Here is a 20790-nt window from a genome sequence, read left to right on the forward strand (position 1 = left end):
ACCCCCTCTTGATTGAAGGGGTGTCAAGGAATTTGCTGGCATGTTTTGAAATCACTGCATCAGTGTTATGCATAATGAAAAGACCATTTCAGTGAGCATTGAACACCTATTCCTGGAACTCAAGTATTGGAAAGGGCATCTCTTTAGATGCTGAAGTCACTGTGATGATGATAATATTTTGGAGAAAAAGGAAGCCTGTGAACCAGTTGCCAGAGGCTTCAGAAAAGGAATATGGATGAGTTCCTGGGTTGGGGAGTAAAGTAGGGGGGAGTATACATGACAATGACATGCAGGGGTAGAGGATGTCTTGGCCAGATGGTAGTTATTATCAGGCATAATCAGGTATAATCACAATCTGTTTCCTCTTGCCTCCTCCTCAGAAGAGGGGTTTTTCTCATAATAGCAGTGAATTAATGGCCTACCAAGGCAATGGGCATCTAAGGTAATGGCATCCATACCTCTCTGATCCTGGTGATATTTGGAGAATGGAGAATGACAGTTCTCTCAAATGGCTGCAACAGACTCAGTACCCTCTGGTGAGAGCTAGGGTTCCAGGTAGGCATAGAGACAATGGAATCCAGGTTCCAGAGGTTCTAATAAAGTGAATGAGGAGGAAAGACAGCAGCGGAAGAGTTACTGAAGATAAAATTTCACAATGTTTATGGTTATGAATAAAAGCAAAACACAGAATTAAACCAAAGGGACATTTATTGTTATCTAATAAGAAGTTTAGACAGAGGTTGGCCCCAGGTTCCTTTGATTCCACCAATCTGCCATCTACCATGTGTAGAAATGTCTCCCTCATGGTGCAAATATGTCTGTCCCAACTCTAGGTGTCACATCCTTAGACATTAGCATCTACACTTGAAGCAAATGGAAAGAAGCAAAAATGAACCTTCTCTTCACCTGCATATTTTTTTTCAATGAAAATGAGAAGCTTTTTCAGAAAACTTCAGCTAATTTCCCTTAAATCCTATTGTCACACTTTCATCCCTGTATCAATCACTGGCATAGAGGAAGGGTAGTCATGGCCGAAACCAATCATGCTTCAACCCTCAGACTGGACACACTTCTAACCAAACAACAAAATGACATCTGCAAGGAGAAGACAATAGCTGCTGGGAACGTAAGCTATAAGTCATCACGTTAAGGGATAGAACTTCAAGTGATGTGGACATAGGATTGTCAAGACAGCAGGAGACTTGGGAAGGCTTCAGTTTACCCAATTGTAAACAGAAGAGTATGAAGTCACTAATCTCCAAGGTCCTCCCCAAATCTGTAAGCCAAATAGCCTACCGACAACATTTAGCACACTCATATCTTTTATTGTGACTATTTTCTCATATTTTATCTTCCCAACTAGATTACCAGTACATTGATCGCAGGGATCTCGTTTGCTTTATCTCTCTGTTCCATATGGTCAGTAAATATTTTATAATGGAAGCAATGCCCAGCACCCCTCAAAGCTATCCAACTTTCTTTGTGACACCAATCTGGTGTATCTCAGTAGCACCTCAAAATAAGAGATGAAAAGGCGATCATGGTTTCCCTATTTACTGAGCACCCACCATGTGCTTCCTGCAATTGTGGAATCTGAGAAAAGTGTAAGCGCCATTGACATAAATAACTCTCGAAGAGAACAGGCAAGCACATGGAACCCCATGTTGCATCTTTAAACAGGAACAGCTGTGCTTCCTTCACTGGACTCCAGAGAGATATATCCAGACAATGGCATGGACACATTGGAACAGAGATTGTTTTCTCTGTGGATTGAGCTGTAAAGAGCTAGTGAGAAACTGAGAGAAGGTGATTGACAGAGGAAGCAACAATGAAAGAGGGTGGGAGACAGGGAAGCCGGAATGTGCTTTTTTTTTTTTTAAGGTATAAAATAAATCACAAATTTAATTATCATTTGGACTGAGCTAAACTGTCATTATTCAAGAGATTTTTCAGTTATGGATTCATGATTTAAAAAAACTTGTTGGAGTTTTTTTCCACTTGGATGATTTCCTGTGAGATTCAAATAGACAGAAGTGATCAGAACAGAGTAGATTCTTGTTACAGGAGAGAATAAGTGTAATTATAAATTTGACTCAAAGTGTTTGAGACTCAATATTACAATTTCTACCCAGTATGAGCACAGTTGGACAGAGAGATTATAGAACCTATAGTCTCAACCACCCCTCCAAATGTTTGCATTCCCTCTACGAGCAACCTTGCCACACCATCATCTGATGAAACTTGTGTATCTCCAGTGATGCAAAGCTCCTATCTCTCAAGGCAACCCATCTATCTGTGGGGCCCGTAACACTAAAGAAGTCTTAGTCATATTAAATATAGGGCTCTATGAAGTTACCACCCAGTTGATGTGTTAAACTCCTGAGCAAGTTTAATCTTTCTTCCTCATGATAGGCCTTCAGTTTGGGAAAATAGGAACATGATCCTTCTGAATCCCACTACTACCATGGTCACTTGATGTAAAGGGTTCCTTTCTGTGTTCTTCTTGATGTACAGTGCCTACAAATGCTCAAAATTCTTCTGTGAGAAAATAAGACCAGATTCTATTCTCTTGCATCTGAAATACTCCATACTTATGATATATTCACAAGATATAATTTGTAGTGTTATCAAGATGCAACATTATTTTGTCTCCTACCTTCCCTTTAAAATGTAATCATATATAGTAAAGAAAAGCATGATATTTTTCTTATTAAGTAACAGACATTCCTAAAATCACTTTAAATAATAAACATAGACTCCATTCATTCAGTAATTAAAATGCCCACTTAATCAAAATCATCAATTTGACCTAACCATTATATCTTTTCTACTTCTGTAGCTTCGGTCAGCTTCAGGCTGGAAGCCTGCGTGCTGCGTGAAAAGGGAGGGGATTTCATATGCTTATAGTGGGTGGTGGGTGGCTTCTTATCTGTTTCTGCACCTGCTAGCTAATTTCTGCCCTTTCCAAAGTTAGAATGAATAAGATGAAAGAAAAGATCTTGAATCATAAACCTGGCTTTGCTGTCTCTATGTTTGGCAGATGTTGAAAGCTTTTTCTTTTCTTTTGTGGGTGTTTTGTGTACTTTGGGTGAGAAAGAATTCTATCCCGCGAGACCATTTTCCTGAAAAATCTCTGGACCTTTCCACAAATATTTCTCCTTCAGCTTATTGTCTCAATGATCATTGTTTGAGCCACTTCCCAGAACCCAGCATTCCCCTCCATGTTCTTGCTGCTGAGGTCATTCCTCTCTTCCAGGTGGACAGATTAGACAGGATTCAAGATAGCCTCACATCAGTTCTCTTTTCTGTATGGCCCACCTATGGTCCGCTCTTCATCTCAACAAACTTAGGTGCATCAGCGAGTCTTAGGCAGCCACCTCTAACCTCAGGTATGAGTCAGGCACCAACCTCCCCCTGCCCCCTAACAGTTGCAATGAGTGTATACTGAAGCTCTCCAAGTGGCTCCATGGAAGCTCCCCTTGGCAGGCTGAAGATAAAGGTTGAAGCTTTTGCTGAAAAATTTCTTGCCCACATTTACTCCCCTCCAGATTCCAATCCAGTCTTTAGCTATTTCCTTTGCAATTCTGCATACATTGACTTGTCTAGCCCTCACTTCAGTTTCAAATATCTATTATTTTGGAGTCCAAGATAGAACTGAGGAAGGCAAGCAGAGTCTCATTCTAACCTGCTATTTCAAATTCATAAACATGTAGCATGAGCTCTTCTTAGCCATCTTACTCTTTCAAGCCACACTGAATATATTTTTCACTATCATCCCTGTGGCAGACTGCCAGCCAGTGTTTTCTAAAAGCTGTTCTTTCCTTCTTGGTAAAAGAGTTTTAGTTTGTCCATTACCTTAAGCTGGGGGATGCATTTTCCAGCCACTCTTGCCACTGGGTGGGTGTGGCTCTGGTATTAAGTTCTTACCAACAGAGTATGAGTGGAAGTGAAGAGTGTCCTGTCACCGTAGTTTAAGAGGAAATCACAGGGTTCAATTCTTGTTAGGATGGAGTAAGCACACCCCATACCATCTCTCCACTTACAAAGTCTAAAAAGCTTGGGCAAAATACATAAAGCAACTGTTGGAGGACTCTAAAAAGTGAGTAAGAACAGGAGAACTGGATAGGAAGTTCAGGGCTCCAAAGCAATCCGGCAGTGTTGTTGTTTTTTCTTTGTTTGTATGTACCTCTGATATATGATAGCTTGGTCTCTGGAGCAGCCCAAAAATGGAACCACAAAAAGGAAACACCAGAAGGAGCCTGTGATCTCTACTCAGAGAATCAAGAGAGATGATTAAAAAAATCTATCTATGTAAGTATTTATGTATGTATATATGTATGTATGTATCTATGTTAAAACTCATAGGACAACACACCCCCCAAAAAGAAATTTACCACATGTAAATTAAAAATAATTTTAAAAAAGGAAGTCACTTTCCCAAGATATTCTTCTTTCCATAGTTTAGGACACTGACATAAAACGGAGCCATTTTACCCATACAGGTAAGGACAGCATCCTCCAAGGATGGCAGAGCCATGGCACACGGAGCAAGCTGCCCCAGCAGTCTGGACTATCCTCTCTGGGACCTACTTGTTGTAGCGACTTCACTTCCACCCTACCTAATCAAACCTCTAATGCTTTTCACATGGGCTACTACTAAGCTATATCTGTTTCATATCACCAGCACAGGCAACTTGTTTAAGTTTGGCAGGGGCAAACTTGTTCTCCAAATCAGACTAGACTGGATTGGATCCAGATTCTGTCGTCCAGTGTATTTTGCCATTCCTTCCAAGTGAGTCAAATATGTTGATTAGGACTAGGGAGAGAGCCACAGGACACCACTGATCTCTGCTTCAAGGAGAAAAGGAGAGGACGGAGCATGCTTACCAAAATATGGAGAACTGATTAAAATTTGGGGGTGGAATTTCTATCCAGACTGATAGAAATCACTTTAATTGTCAAACAAATTATTAATCTATCGATTTATGTCAGGTGTAACTTACTTTTCCCCATTTTATTTCCCCCAAAATGGGAGATTTTTCATTAGTGACCTACTAAAATGTAAATATACTCTATCTCTCATGCTTCTCTGGCATTCTAGTTTTCAACAAAGCAAATAAGAAATTAATTTAGCCAACATGACTTGTTCTTGGTATACTCTTATTCAATCTTGGTAAACTTCCTCCAGTGCCTAGGCACAGAATATAATGATCAATTCCAAAATCCTGTTCGGGAGCAAGTATATTAGTCTGCTGAATCTATGCTTTACCCTGTTTTGAAAATAAGAATACTTTTTTTTCTTAATGTCCATCGTTCTCTGACACGTCCTTTTATTTCTTCATTCCTCAACAACAATCAATAGCAGTTCAGTGACCCGATTTGCAAGTTCTCCACAGCCATGAGAAATAATCTGAGTTATGTGCAAAAAAAAAAAGAGTTATTTGCAGTACCTGAGTTATCTGTCTTTCAAACTCTTTGTCCAACCAAGGTTTCAGTTCCTTCACATCAGGGTTCATTTATTTATACCTCATTCATCCATTCAACACACATCTACTAAGAGCCTCCTCTATGTCTGGCATTAATGGAAGTGTTGAAGATTCAGCAGAGAACCAAACAGACCAAAATCCCTCAAGGAGTTTACATTTACCCAAATAAAAGTATAAAATTATAGAATATGAGATAGGGACCTGTCGCATGGAAATAATACTTTAGGGAAGAGGAGGCTGTCATGAGTGTAAAATTAAAATATTTAAAAGGATGGTCAAGAAAAAGGTTACCAAAAAAGATTCATTTGAGCAAAGAATTTGAGGAGGTGAAGGAGTAAGTCATGCAGATATTTGGGGTAGATAGTTCCAAGCAAAGGAAGCAACAAGTACTATATCTCCAAAACAAGGACATATCCAACACATTTGAAAAACAGCAAGAAGGACAGTGTTGCTGGAGTGGAATAAATGAGTAGGAGAGAAGTAGGAAACAGGAAATCAAGGTGATGGGGAAAAGACCACAAAAGGGAGAATCATTTGCCAAGAAATTCTACACGTACTTTACCCTCACTGGGAGTTTCTAAGCGAATTTAAGATAACATTGCTGTACAGTATTGCTTTGCCTCTCTTTCTGAGGAGCCTATTTTTTAATTTATTGAATTATTAAGTATTTATTAAATGCCTACCATGTGCCAGGTGCCATTGTAGGCAATGTATGAAGCTCCCAGGAACCTTATGGTCTATTGGAAAGTTAGCTTTTACTCTGAGCAAGAAGACAAACATTGCTCTGAGCAGAGGACTGACTTTGGATGACTTAGGTTTTAAAAAGATCTTTCAGATTGCCATGCTAAAAATAGATTCTAATAGGACAGAAAGGAAACAGGCAAAACAATTAGGAAGATATTGAAATAATTCAGGCAAAACACAATGCTTTCACCAGGAGAGTAATGGAGAGACACTGTCAGATTCTGGGTTCATTTTAAAAGTAGCATCTTAGGGATGGAAGAAGGGGTTGTCCAGTATGGATCCAAGGTCCCCAGGTTTTGTCTCCCCCTCTGGGGAATCATAAAGAGTCCTCCCAAGGAGGAGATTTGATTGAAAAAAAAAATCAGGGGTTTTGTTTCAGGCATTTTAATGTTGTGGGAGATGATGAATAGGCAAGACTTAGGAAATGTCCAGACTACAGATAGAAATCTGGGAGTTGTAAGCACTTAGATGGAAGTTGAAAGTATGAAGCTCTATGAGGTCACGAAGGAAGTAAGTAAAGATAGAAAAAGAAGCTGCCGAGCTCTGAGCCCTGGGGTACTTGAATACTTACAGTTGAGGGAGATGAGGAGACACCAGCAAAGAGGACTGAGAGGAAGCTGTCAGGGAAGAAAAAAACGTGGCCAAGAGAATAAGGAGTATGGAAGTCACATGAAAAATTGAGGACAGAGTGAGAATTACTGATGGGAAACGTCAGGCATGGACCAAAGCCTAGTTACATGGAGGCCATTGGCAGCCATGCACACCTTGGAAATAAGCTGTGAGAGCCTAATTGGAGGGGGTGCCAAGAGGAGTTGGAAAGGAGAGATTGGAGCAGGAAAAATAGGCATCCCCTTCTGTAAACTCTATCCTAATGGGGAACAGAGAAATAGGCAGAGGAAACTGCCAACCAAAGTTGGGGCTTTGGTTTCCTTCGTCATTTTTGACTTTTGTTTTAAAAAAGGAAGAAAAATCACATCTTTGTATGATGATGGAAATGATCCAGGAGAACACCCCCCCCCCAAAAAAAAAGAGTATGATTTTTATAGAAAAAGAGCAACTTCTGGAATGTTGTCCTTGAGTAGGAAAGGGGAGAGATCTAGTCGGCACGTGAAGAGCTTAAGTTTACAAGGAGCTTCCCACCCCTGTTCTAAGTAAATCCCTCCTCTTGTAGTTGTATTATTCTTACATATCATACATGCTGCTGCTCTCCCTAAACAAGCTTCAAGTTTCTAGCCCCTCCCACTGATCAGATTCCTGGATAATTTTGTATTTATTCATATTCTTTGAGTCTCTTCATTATTCTAGGACTATCCAAAGCATCTGAGATGCAGCGAACAGGACTCCAGAAGCCTGCACTAACAGTGGGTGGAAATGACCAGTGTGCCAGTAGGACACGTACAAGAAGGAGAGGAGTTCAGTTGGTGATGCATGCAGAGACAGACCCATCCTGAGTAAGGGGGGGTGGGAGCTTTTTTAGAATGAGTTGAATGATCAGGGAAATCCTTCAACACCACACGTAGCTGCAACCTGAATTTTGAGGGGAAAAAAGTCCATTGTTAGTGAGAGACAGGGGTGGAAGATGGTGGGGGGAGAAACAATGCAGGGAACAAATGGAAAGGAAAAAGAAGTCCAGTTTAATTGGAGTACAATGAGCAAGAGATAGGATGTATGGAGGAGGTGGGGAGGGGCAAGGCTTGGCCTTTGTAATTCATGGAAAGGTGGCTTAGACTGGATGTTTGTATCCTCCCAAAATGTGTAAGTTGAAATTTTAATTCCCAGGATGATGGTATTAGGAAGTGGGGCTTTGGGGGGAGGCTGAATAGATCATGAATCATCATGAATGGGGCTAGTGCCCTGATAAAGGGACCTTAGAGATCTCCCTCGCTCCTTCTGCCTTATGAGGACACATTAAGAAGACAGCTGTCTATGAACAGGAAGTGGGCTCTCACCAGACACCAAACCGACTAGTTCCTTGATCTTGGACTTCAAGACTCCAGAACTGTTTGTTGTTTTGGTGTTCATGCCACCCCATCTACAGTCCTTTTGTTGCAGCAGCCCAAATGGACTAGAACAGAGGGAGACTTAATTTTATGCCAAGTCACTGGTGAGTCATAAGCCTGACCCCTATTCATGTTTCAAAGAGATCCTTCTGGATACTGTATGCAGAATGGACCATAATGGAAGACTAGAAGCAAAAAAGAATGGGTAAAAGGTTTCTGCAGTCCTCCAGGCAAGAGACAGGGAGAGGCTTATTCAATAAGAGTGGCAGTGAAGATGGAGAGGGGTGGACAGATTTGTTTTCTATTTCAGAGGTTTAGCTGGAATGACTTGCTGATGAATTGGATATGAAGAATAAAAGAAAAAGGGTAATCAACTACGGTTCCTGAGCATTTGGCCTGAGTCACTGGGTCAAACTGCTATTACAGGGGTGGAAAAACAACACGGGGGAGATTGGTTTGGGGGAACAGTAAAACCCGCCATTCCATTTTGGACTTAATTTGGAAATACCTATCAAACATCCAAATGGAAATAGTAGGCAATTAGCTCTAATAAATAAAGATAGCTGACACTTCTATGGTGTTTACTATGAACAAGGCATGGCTCTCATCACTTTACAAACATTAAATCAGCATAGATTGCATTTACATGCCGGAGATTGGGTGAGGGCACCTAGCGAGAAAAGACAGATGAAAAAGGAAGCTCAGAAATAAGCCCTGAATACACCAGCATTTAGAGATCAGTTTGATGCCCATCTTCCCCAGGTAAAAGTCGCTGGTTATGGGCTTTTGCATAAAAGATGAGAATTCCAAATCCTATTTGTTGACAACATCTGCACAGACAGCTGCTTCCCCCCTATCTCTTGGTCTGTCTTCCAAAGTCCCAGGCATCAGTGGGAGGAATTCATGTAAATATCAGCTGTATACATAAGCCTTTCTGTTTTCTGTCTAAAAAATGATTGCCTCTAAGGATGCTTCCCTGGTCTTAGATTGCTGTTTATCTCTATTTGAACTCCCTCCCCCTACCTCCCAAATGTACTTCAGTGGGAAAACGTATTAAGTTTCAGCAGGCTCTCCACCACATGTTGGCTCCATGCTTCAGGTTGTGCATCTGAATTGGCCTTTCTGGGGAAAAATTCAGCCCACTTTCATCACCAAATGTATAGCTGATTTCTACTTCTCAGGATAAACTTGCACCTCCATCAAAACTGTACTGTCTAAAAAAAAAAAAACTGTACTGTCTAGTAAGTAACCTGCTTAACTGAGTACTAGCACTAATATCTGTATAATTCATGTTTCCTCCACTTGAAAAATAAAGTTGTCAATTTCTCTTTATTTTTTTAAGATTTTACTTATTTATTCAGGAGAGATGCAGAGAGAGAGGCAGAGACACAGGCAGAAAGAGAAGCAGGATCCATGCAGGGAACCCAATGTGGGACTTGATCCTGGGACCATGGGATCATACCTTGAGCCGAAGGCAGATGCTCCACTGCTGAGCCACCCAGGCGTCCCTGTCAATTCCCCTTTAGAGGAAGAATAGCCAATAGCCAACAGCATCTATCCAAAGGAAACCATTCTTGGGAAAGCAACCATACAGAGCCTCCCTGTGACTACTTTCTCATCAGCAGTTGCTTCTATACAGAAACACAGCCCAACCACACAAATTCCAATGCATTGCATTCTTAGGACTAATTTAATGGCACTTACTTGAACCACATTTAATGATGTGGTCCAAATGCTTAAATTGTAGGGTGCATTATCTTTTTTTCCACTATTTTATTATTTGAGGAGATCAGACTTGGCTTCTATTTATGATCAGCTCCAAGAGACTTAAAAGGGGCTTTGATTCCAAAGTATATACATAAATCGTGTGGGTTTCTTTTTTTTTCTCTTGGAGATGATGAAAGGCCAATATTTTTCTTTTATGTTTCAACACTAAACAGAAGTCCTTCTGAAATTTTTTAAATAACAGTTCTTATTAATTACAAGCGAAGGCTTAAAGAGAGTTTAAATAAGAGGACCCAGAATGATCATGTTAGTGGCAGTACTCCATGTATTATTTCTTATATTTTTCTTCTTTGCATGCAAATGTTCTCTCTCAATATAGATATAGATGTAGATATAGATATAGATATAGCCCTCTCTTTTCTCTCTCTCTCTCTCTCTCTCTCTCTCTCTCTCCCCCACACACCCTCCCTCTCTCATTGTTTCCAATTTTTAGTCCTTGTCCCATGGCATTTCTCTTTCTGATAGCATCGTTTCTGACCTCTTCCCTGGAGTTTTCCTGCCGGCTTCTCACCATGGCATCCAGGACGTATCCAACAGGGAAATCAGACTGAAAATGAATCTGAAAGCAAGGCTTTGGTTCATCAAGGAGATAATACAAGTCAGAAAATGTCTCATCTAATTCTCTGGATTCTGCCTATAATCTGCCATAAAATATCGAACCCCTGATTTCAAATCAGAACCTGAAATGGATCCAGGATGCACATATTTAAATGGAAATCTCTAGGGGTTTTCTTCTCCCATATAACATTAGTATCTTGATTTTCTGCCAATTTGGTATATGGATTTCAGATGTGCTGATGAACTGGTTTTTATTTTTAAAAGGGGGCTACAGAAATAATCTACTGTGGTATGTCTTTATTTGGGGAAACAATGTCTAATTAGAAAACTGTGTCATTATTATTTATAGCATGTGATAAATTAGGTTTGTGCTATCTTTTAGCCTAAATATTTTACAAATCCTTCTGTATATTTTTAAGTGGAAATATAATATACAGAGCTACAACATTTTACAGGGAAACAACTGATCCCCCTGAGTTAAGTATTTTAACATCTTGAGTAAATGTAAATTTTAAAAAACAGATCTAGGACGATAAACTGTATGTTGGAAGAAAGCCCTCAAAAGCGCAAAGCCTGCATTTTGAAGGAACAGTCTAGGATTTGGAAACAGCTGGAGGCAAAAGGCCCATAGTGGTTGTACACAAAAGCATCTCTTCCCCAATTCCCAAACTTATGAGGGCAGGGCAACTAGAGTAGATGGGATGAAATTTCACATAAATGGAGGGACAATGAGTGTTTCCAAAGCAAAAGGAAACTCCTGTGGAGAAAAGTTCTAAGAAACTTTATTGTATGGGGCCCCTGGGTGGCTCAATCTGTTAAGCATCTGACTCTTGATTTTGGCTCAGGTCACGATTTCAGGGTTGTGAAGTTGAGCACTGCATTATGCTCCAAGCTGGGTGTGGAGCCTGCTTAAAATTCTCTCTCCCTCTCTCTCCAATAAGAAAAGAAAGAAATTTTGTCATATGTTCATATTTAACCTACTTCATTAACTCGATTTTCCTAATGGTCTGTCATATGATTTTTAAAACCCATAAATTGTTTTGTTCCTTTTGTTTTTAATAAGAAAGTTAGCATAAAAATAACTCTGATTAGTCTGTTCTGGATCTCCTCAAAAACAAAAACGAAAACAAAAACAAAAACAAAAGACAAACAAACAAAAAAACTAACGTCCTCCACTACAAGCTTCCAGGAAAGAGGAAGAGAATTCTTCTGACCCAAGAGGCCTTCCTGGTCCCATACCCCTGCCAAGGTTAGAGCTCCCTTGTTACCAACTTTGCTAGCTCTCTTGATTTCTTCTTTATCACACTTTCAATTAATTCATCATCTGGCACGTTTTGTGCAATGGATCTTCCCCCACTGAACTATTCCAGGAATTCAGGAACCAAATCTTCTGGTTTACTTGTCTTAGGTAAGACACTGTATGGCACAGAGTCTGTTTTTAAGAGATATCTGTTGAGCGAAAATACAAAGGAACATCCTCTTATATAGACACAGACCCCAAGGAAGTTGGAAAGTTGAGAAGGGAGCCCCATAAGAAAGTTGAAACAGTAACATCATCATCAAAGATGACAACACAGTCACCTCCTATTAACTGCTCACTCTGAACATTACTGGCTAACATGGGCTCTGCAGCTCATCTGCTGGAGTTTGAAACCTGTTGCTACTATCTCCTGGCTGTGTAACTGCATGCATGTTATTCAAGTGCTCTCTCTCTCTCTGATCCACTTTCCCGGTCTATAAAATGAGGACTTTAATGTTCTTTTACTTCTTAGGGACATTGTGAGTGGGAATTAACTGAAGTCACCCTTAGGAAGGGGTTAGCACAGCATCAAGCCCTCAGGGAGGAGTATGCATTAAGCACTGGGCTGAAGCTCAGCAAGCTCTTTACGGGAATATTGTAGCACAGGTGTTACTGTCCCCACTTTGCAGAAAACAGAACTCTGTCCCTCGTCCCAAGTCATCCAGTGGTAATTCATAGAACTAGGCTTATACCAGGGCATGCCTGATATGGCCTTTGCACAAAGTTCACTGACTCAGAGAAAGTTACTCATCAGCTAACTACGAATGAGGACCATAGCTCAGAAATGATACCCTGGCTGATAAAAGTGAGATATGGCCAGCCACACAGCAGGAATTGAGTCCAATGTTGAAAGACAAAAATCTGGCAAGGAGCTCCAGCTCACTGGCCTACAGGGGGCAAGATCATGGAATCCCTAGTCTGCTGCTGAAGTGGTTAGGGGCAACATTCCCACCCAGCCACAATGGACACTTCCAGAAGATTTTGCCCATCTCTCCCCAGCCTCTAGAACTGGCTAGGGACCAATTATCTGTACTACCAGCAAGGTGCCAATTAACTAATAAGTCACTTAAGGTATCAACAAACTCAGGTTGGATTAAACAAAACAGGAGCAGAAAATGTAAAAGGCAGCTATTTCCCACTCGGTTAGGAAAAGGCTGGAGTAAATTAGTGAAGTATATCCATGCAGTTGAATCATTAAGCAAGATGGCTCATGGTTCAAACTAAGCTAGAGTATCGTTGTTTCTTTCTTGTTGCCAGTGTGACATTTTTCCTCCATTTGATTCACTGTCTCTTCTGATAGAGCCGAGCTGAATACGTAAGTATTGGTTCTTAATGATTCCTCATGCGCAGGCCTGGCTCTGTGTTAATCGGGGAAAAGGTAATGTTTCTTGTGGAAATACAGGGTTATGGAAATAGCCAGCCGGAAATGGGTTTTCATTCTAATTCTGCATTCACTAGCTTAGAAAAGGCCCTCAATCTTTCTGAGCCTCAGTTCCCAATAAAATGAGGATATTACTTCATAGTGATATGGTAGAGATTAAATTAGGTAGCATCTATAATTGTCAGTACAAAGAAACAAGCACACCCTGACAGTGTTCCTCACATTTCGATCACCTTGTCAACCAGTTATTTTATGTAATCATTACAGTGACCCAATATGATCACTACTAGCTTAGCAGCATTCCTGACCCCTATCTATGATATACCAATAACATATGCTTCTCCAGTTCTGATGAACCAAAATGTCTCCAGACAGCAGAAGACATGAACAGACATTTCTCCAAAGAAGCCATACGTATGGCCAACAGACACATGAAAGGATGTTCAGCATCATTCATCATCAGAAAAATGAAACTCAAAAATACAATGCGATATTACCTCAGACCTGTCAGAATGGCTAAAATTTACAAATGCAAAAAAAAAGTGTTGGCAAGGATGTAGAGAAAGGGGAACCCTCTAGCACTGTTGGTGGGGATGCAAACTGGTGCAGCCATCAGGGAAAACAGTATGGAGTTTCCTCAAAAAGTTAAAAATAGAACTAGCCTACAATGTAGTAATCACACTATTGGTATTTACCCCCCAAAATACAAAAACATTGACTCAAAAAAATAGATGCATCCCCATGTTCATTGCAGTATTATTTACAATAGCCAAGATATGGAGGCAGGCCAAGTGTCCACTGATAGATGAATGGATAAAGAAGTTGTGGTCTATATATACAATATTATTCAGTGATAAAAAAAAATGAAATCTTGCCATTTGCAACAATATCCATGGAGTCAGTCATAGAAAGACAAATATATGATTTCAGTCATATGTAGAATTTAACAAACAAAAAAGGAAAAAAAAAGAGACAAACCAAAAAATAAACTCTTAACTATAGAGAACAAATTGATGGCTACCAGAGGGGTGGTAGGCAGGGAGATGGGTGAAATAGGTGAAGAGAATTAAGAGTACCTTTATCTTACAGCACTAAATAATATATAGAATTGTTGAACAACTACACTGTACACCTGAAACTAATATAATGCTGTATATTAACTATACTGGAACTAAAATTTAAAAACAAGTCTCCAGACATTGCAAGTATCTACTGAGGGAGTAAAATCAATCTTGCTTAACAACCACTATTGTAGGAAAAGAAGTGTCTAACTAGATTAAGAAAATGTAGTAAGGACAATGAGCAACATTAAGGGTCTGCTTAATGCTTATGGATTTATGCTATGATTGTGTCTTTTCCCCAGTCATATTCAACTATACAGGTACAAGCATGGAGCAGAGAGTAGGATCTGGCCAGGTTGGGCATTTCCAGTTGAATGTGACAGAGAATATATGGGCTCAGAGCCAAACTATAAAAGGGAATGCTGCTAAACATCCTACAATGTTCGGGACAGACCTCCACAATAAATAATTATCTAGTTCAATATGGCAGGAGCACTAAGATTAAGAAACCTTATCCTAGAACCTTGCTGCTCAAAGTGCAGTCCATGGACAAATGGCATCTGCATCACCTGAGATCTTATTTGAAATGCAAAATTTCAGGCCCCACTCCAGACTTAATGAATCAAAATCTTCATTTTAACAAGATCCCTGGGTGAGCTCCATGCACATTGAAGTTTGAGAAGCCCCTTTCAAGCCATCTTGGTCCCCCTCATACTTACAAACCTCCTCCCTTCCTTCACTCTCACCTATGTCTTCTTTGCTATTGGACTGAGAACACAGAGGCATTCAGAAGATATCTACTGCGTGCTCCCACCATCAAAGTGCCCCACACAATGATATCTGTCTCTCTAAGAAAGATTTCAGGGAGGAGATTTCAGTGATGAACTGTGGTAAAGAGGAACGTTAGAACATGAGAGGGTGAGAGATACTGAGAAGATGATGCGGTTAACCTAATGTAGATCTTAGGGAGATTAAAGCAGTATTGGAGTTGAAATACTAAAGGGAGAGAGCAAGAGACGCTGGGCAGCAAAGATGAAAGATAGAAATGAAGATTATGGAGTACATGCAATTATTGGTGATGAAAGATCTGGACACGACCCTGGTGACTGAGGTATGTTCAAAGACATAATCACCAGAGAAGTCAAAGAGCTAAGAGGCCAGGATTTGGGAACTGTGTGAATTTTGAGGTTTCCAATAATTTTGCCAAGAGGGGCTTTAAAGAGCATGAGGAGTGATGAGTTAAAATATTCAGGGAACAAAGTGAGAGTATTCCGGGGGGTCCATCGATCACAACAATAAAGGACAGGAGAAAGTGGCATGGTGTGATGACATAAGTTAGGTCAAAAGTGGGTGTTTCTAGGCAGAAGAGAAGAAAACTTTTGTTTTTTATTGTTAACTACTTTCAGTGTAAAACTACCCAATGATAATAAAAATATTTTCAAAATATTTTCAGCAAAATAGTCAAAATGTTTGCACAGGTCATACACCACAGAAGCAGCTGGAATGCAGTGAATGTTTGCAGTTCATATCTATTCTGAGTGCCTTTCAAGGGGAAAAAAAACAATGAGGCCCTCTAGTGGCCAGAATATTTCTAGGTAGTCAGTTAAAAGATCACAGAAGGAGCTAGAAAGAAATATGGGCCATCATCTGGTCGAGACACTTGCCTCTAGTTAAATAAACATGTGTACAAGGATCACGGCTATATGTACCCTAGTGGTTCTATGAAGGCTGGACTTAACCTTAAGCCTTGAAGTTGATTCTTATCCAACAGTCACTCTTGCTGTGGACATTGCCACTGGAAACCACTCTGTCACATACACGTGTGCGCACACACACGCACACACACACACACACTACCACACACACTACCACACACACTACCACACATCCTCACCCCCAACCCCACATACAGAGTTTGGAGAGGACTATCTAGGGGTCAGACTATTTAAGACCTTGTAGGCTAGATTTAAGATCTCCATCTTTTTCTAAGGGCAATGGAAAGCCATTGAAATATTCCAAGCTGAGAGATGTTGGGGGTGGGGGTAATGTCATGTTCAAATTTGCATTTCAGAAAGATTCCTTTGGCTGCAGAGTGGAGAAAAGTCTGGGGTTGGGGGTGCAGAGCGGATTCTGCTGCCCAATGTCTCTCTCGCTCTCTCCCTTTAGTATTTCAACTCCAATTCTGCTTTAATCTCCCTAAGATCTACATTAGGTTAACCTCATCATCTTCTCAGTATCTCTCACCCTCTCATGTTCCAACGTTCCTCTTTACCACAGTTCATCACTATACTCCTCCCTGAAATCTTTCTTAGAGATCTTAGTGATGGGTTAGGCTAGCGGAGGTGAAGAGATGGAAGGAAGTCAACAGATTAAAGAGACATTAAGGAGGAAACTCAACTGGATCTGGAGGTGTCTTTAATATGAAGGATCAAAGGATGGGAAGGGTAAGGATGACACCAGATTTGGAATGTGCCGTGTTCACAGAGACGGGTGACACTGAGAGAAGACACAGCCTCCCTTTTTGAGACTGTGTTAAGACTTCCACCACAGAGACCAAAGGGCTTGGCCAAAGTCCTCTTCCGCTCAGCACTGCTGTGGGATGGCTATGACTTAAGGTCGACCAGTGGGATGCTCTTTGCCAGAACTTGACTATGACCCAAGGCTGTGGAGCCCGGAGGAGGTCCCTCACCAGCCCGACAACAACCCAATGGCTTTGAGTCCACTCTGTTTCTATCTCACAGCCCTTGCTCTGCTTCTGTGATTCCTGCCCATTATTCAAGCCTCCCATTGGGTTTGCAAGCCTCTCCTGTGTTCACATAATTGCTCTGTTTTTGTTTTTGCTTAAATTGAGTCATTGCCTACAATCCATTGAACTACAATTGATACCTGTCCTTTCTATTTATGTTTCTTTCTCTTCTTCCAATTTCCCTAGAATGTTTCCTACGCTGAGGCCTTCTTTCTGACTGGCTCTATCCCTACTACCAGCATCCATCCATCCTTTCTCCCCTCCATCACTCTCTTTACCTTTCCCTCCATGGACTTCTGCTCTCCTTCCCTATCTGGTCACAGTGTCCAATTAGGGACTCAAGGTTGAGAAGTAGAGTGATTGCACTGACTTCATAGCATCAAGATTTAAAACTTCTGACAAGGTGGAAAGAGAACGTGAAATGAATGCGATGGAATGTAATTGAGATAAATGTAAATTCCTAAGCCTAGCTTTTAAAATAAAGGGCAGGAGACAAACAAGCATTGGTTCCACAGCCAATTCTATTCAAAAACAAACAAACAATAAGTGGGATTGCCAGATAAAATATGTGGGGCATACTTATACTAAATAATACTCGTTTGTCTGAAATTTAAATTTAAACTGGGCATTGTATGTTTTATTAGTAAATCTGGAAGCCTTACTCCTGAGGCTTTAATTCATTGAAAGCTCAATACAGGCCTTCAGTCCTGGGTGCCTTGGAAAGTAAATCAATGCTGCAGTATGACTGGAAGGATGATCACTAGATGAAAGAATCCCAGGAGTCCCTGAGCTCAGGAGAACACATGCCAGGTGCGCGGGGCCTTTCCAGGCCCCCCTGTTGGAGACAGCCTGGCGAACTGGTGGGTGGGGAGAAGGAAAGTCACATCTTTGGCGGAATAGCTAGCCGGAAGAATGTGGGAAGGGAAAACCTAAGTGGGTCATGCCACCAACACCTCCAGAAAGACCCAGACTCCTGTCTTTTCTTCTACGTCTGGTTCTCAAAGGTCTCTTCAATTCCATGAGCAGGCCTACTGGCTCACCACGAAATTTATCTCCTTTTTAGGTTTGCCAGAGCCAATTTCTGCTTCTGGCAACTGACGATCTCAAAGGGTATAATAGTTTATGTTTCCAATATCCAAAGGGATCCCTTCTGAAGAGAATTCGGCCACATTTAGAGAGCAAAACTAGAACCTGAGGGTGGAAATCAGGTAAGTCAACATGGAAAAGAACGTTCTAATCATCTGAACAACCCTGTACTGTAAAGACCCGGGGGTTGGTGAAAGCCCATTATCTGCAGAGGTTCAAGAAGAGGCAGGATGACTGACAGGGACAAGATTCCTGACCCAACCAGGAAAGCAGACCGATCACAGGGGAATTATAATGGCCTGTTTTGTTTTAACTATCAGGATTTTGTTCAAATAGGATGGCAAATGGAAATTAAAATATACAAAAGCTGAGCAACTATGGTGGTTGAAGATGGAAGCCAAGTTTGCCCTGCTTATCCTTCCCTGCTTAAACTTACACATGTTCCTGAATCAGACTTGTAGAATCTTAGGACTCTGATGCAGAGCTTGAAAATCATTGGATTAAAATCACTAATATTTGGGCACCTGGGTGGCTCAGTGGTTGAGTGTCTGCCTTCTGCTCAGGACATGATCCTGGGGTCCTGGGATCAAATCCGCATCTGCTTCTCCCTCTGCCTGTGTCTCTGCCTCTCTCTGTGTGTCTCTCATGAATAAACGAATCTTTCAAAAAACACTGCTAATATTTAGGAAGCATTTTTCAGTATCTCCGGCACACTGTTACGTACTTTTTATGTGTTATCTCACTTAACCCTCCTCAAAATTATGTGAACTGAGTACCATTATTAGCCCCATTTTACAGATGAGTGACTAAAAGCACAGAGAGGGTAATGAATGTATCCAAGGTCACACAGCGAGAAGACAGGAAACCTAAAATGCAAACACAGGTGGTCTGACTACTGAGGCTGGCCTCTGAGCCACTCTGCTATTTTGCTCTTAAGATCTTATGATAGAACAAAGTTTGATATTCAGTGCTTGTCATTCCTTTTGAGTTCTATGTTCCTTTCATTCATTTATCATCAGATTAATTTAAGCCGTTCTAGGCTTCTCTAAAATAGCCCCAACTCAGATGAATTTAATTTGTTTTTCATGACCCTCAGTTCACAGTTTTTCCTGTAGCTGGTTTTCCTTAATTAGTATTTTCTTTTTAATGATCTCACATACCTCTCTAAATTAGGTGCTTTAAGGTATCCGCTCTTAGGGTCGGCTGCAAAAGACCATGTTGCCTACCAGGGTCAACATTCCTTCCATCGGTTTGGATGGATGTTCACTGTGCCTCCTTTATCTGTTGACAACAAAACAAAGCAGGGGTTTGTTTGCCAGGCTTCATCTGACCAAATGAGGATGGAGGTTTCTCTGGTGATCACAGCCTGGATAGGAAGGCAGGCAGTGAAAAAAGCAACGGTGCACACTAATTGTCCTGGTGTTCACCACGACCTCTCTTCCCCTTGTCACAGAGCATCAGACAGGTGAGTTTGAGGCAGCAGGAGCAGCCTGACCTAATCAAATGCTGTCCTGACCATTCCTAGGGAAGCGACCAGCTGCAGCTCCCAGGGTCAGCAGCCACTGCAAGCAGTGTTGCTGTCACCCATTCTTGGGCTCCCTGAGATCCTTGACTCTCTCATGCTGTCAACTGCATCCTCCCATTCTCCATTCCCATGTGAGAAAGCACTTTCCTAAAGGCACAGGCCACTAGGACCAGGCGATAAGGTGAAGGCCCTGGGCACGGGAGGAGGGCTGCCCAGGAGCGGCCTCCCCTCCCTCCTGCATGTGTGTCCCCCTTCCCATAGGTGGGCCCCCTGTCGCCCTGAATCCCCCCCCCCATCCATCCTGTTACTCACCACCACTAACAGGCTGTCAGAGGCTCGGGTTTCTCTTTGCGAGATGCTCTCCAATACTGTTTGTCTACCGTCACCTGTTGGACCCCTGAGGCATGGACTGTTACTTCATATTTTATAAAGGACGGTGTAAGTTCAGCACTCCATAAATATAAAATGGTGAATAGCAAATTTTCCCCATACCGAAGCCATTTCATTTTCTCCGGCAAAACGGTTCCTTTTATTTCCATGCAGAAAGCCCAACGAGGGAAATTTCTTCATCGCTCAGACAGCTACAAAATGTGATCACATTCTTTCCCCACAGCTAATGTGCTCTTATGTATAAAATTTAAATTTGAAAGTCTGAGCAGATGGCCTATAAAGTTCTTGTTTTCCCTCTGAATTTAATTTCTTCCTGCTTATAGTGGGATTTTTAAAAATCATTTGAAAAGGAACAATAAAATGTTTCTATACATTGTAATAATCATTATCTTGATGATTGTGCTCTCCCAAAGGTATCCCAGAGGAGGAACTGGATGCTTGACATTGGGTCTGGAATCCTACCTGCCCTGTCATGTGCTCAGACCCTAATCAGCACCATAACACTCTGCCAGTTGGGCCCTGCTCATCTTGGAATTGGTCATCATTCTTACTAGAATGAGGCCGAAGTTCACCTCATCCTAGAAAACAAAAGGTCAGGGGTGAAATGACATAAGCAAATAAGCTCTATAAAAAACACAGATGAAATGTTTAATCTCTTTTAGAAAATATTGTTTTCAAGGGCTTTTAAGAGCCATTTCATTTCATTCAGAGCCATTAATGAGCTAATC

General features: G+C 41.2%; 1 long non-coding RNA gene across 1 annotated transcript; it reads right to left on the minus strand.

Moving 5' to 3' along the window:
* Positions 1 to 458: 458 nt before the first annotated feature.
* LOC112930733 (uncharacterized) lies at positions 459 to 20290 on the minus strand. Its single transcript, XR_003237195.2, has 3 exons — positions 19985 to 20290; positions 19308 to 19428; positions 459 to 593 (listed from the first exon to the last, which is right to left on the minus strand). It is a non-coding gene; the product is annotated as an uncharacterized lncRNA (long non-coding RNA).
* Positions 20291 to 20790: the final 500 nt, after the last annotated feature.

Source organism: Vulpes vulpes, chromosome 10 (assembly GCF_048418805.1).
Source record: "Vulpes vulpes isolate BD-2025 chromosome 10, VulVul3, whole genome shotgun sequence".
In the NCBI taxonomy this organism is placed as follows: Eukaryota; Metazoa; Chordata; class Mammalia; order Carnivora; family Canidae; genus Vulpes; species Vulpes vulpes.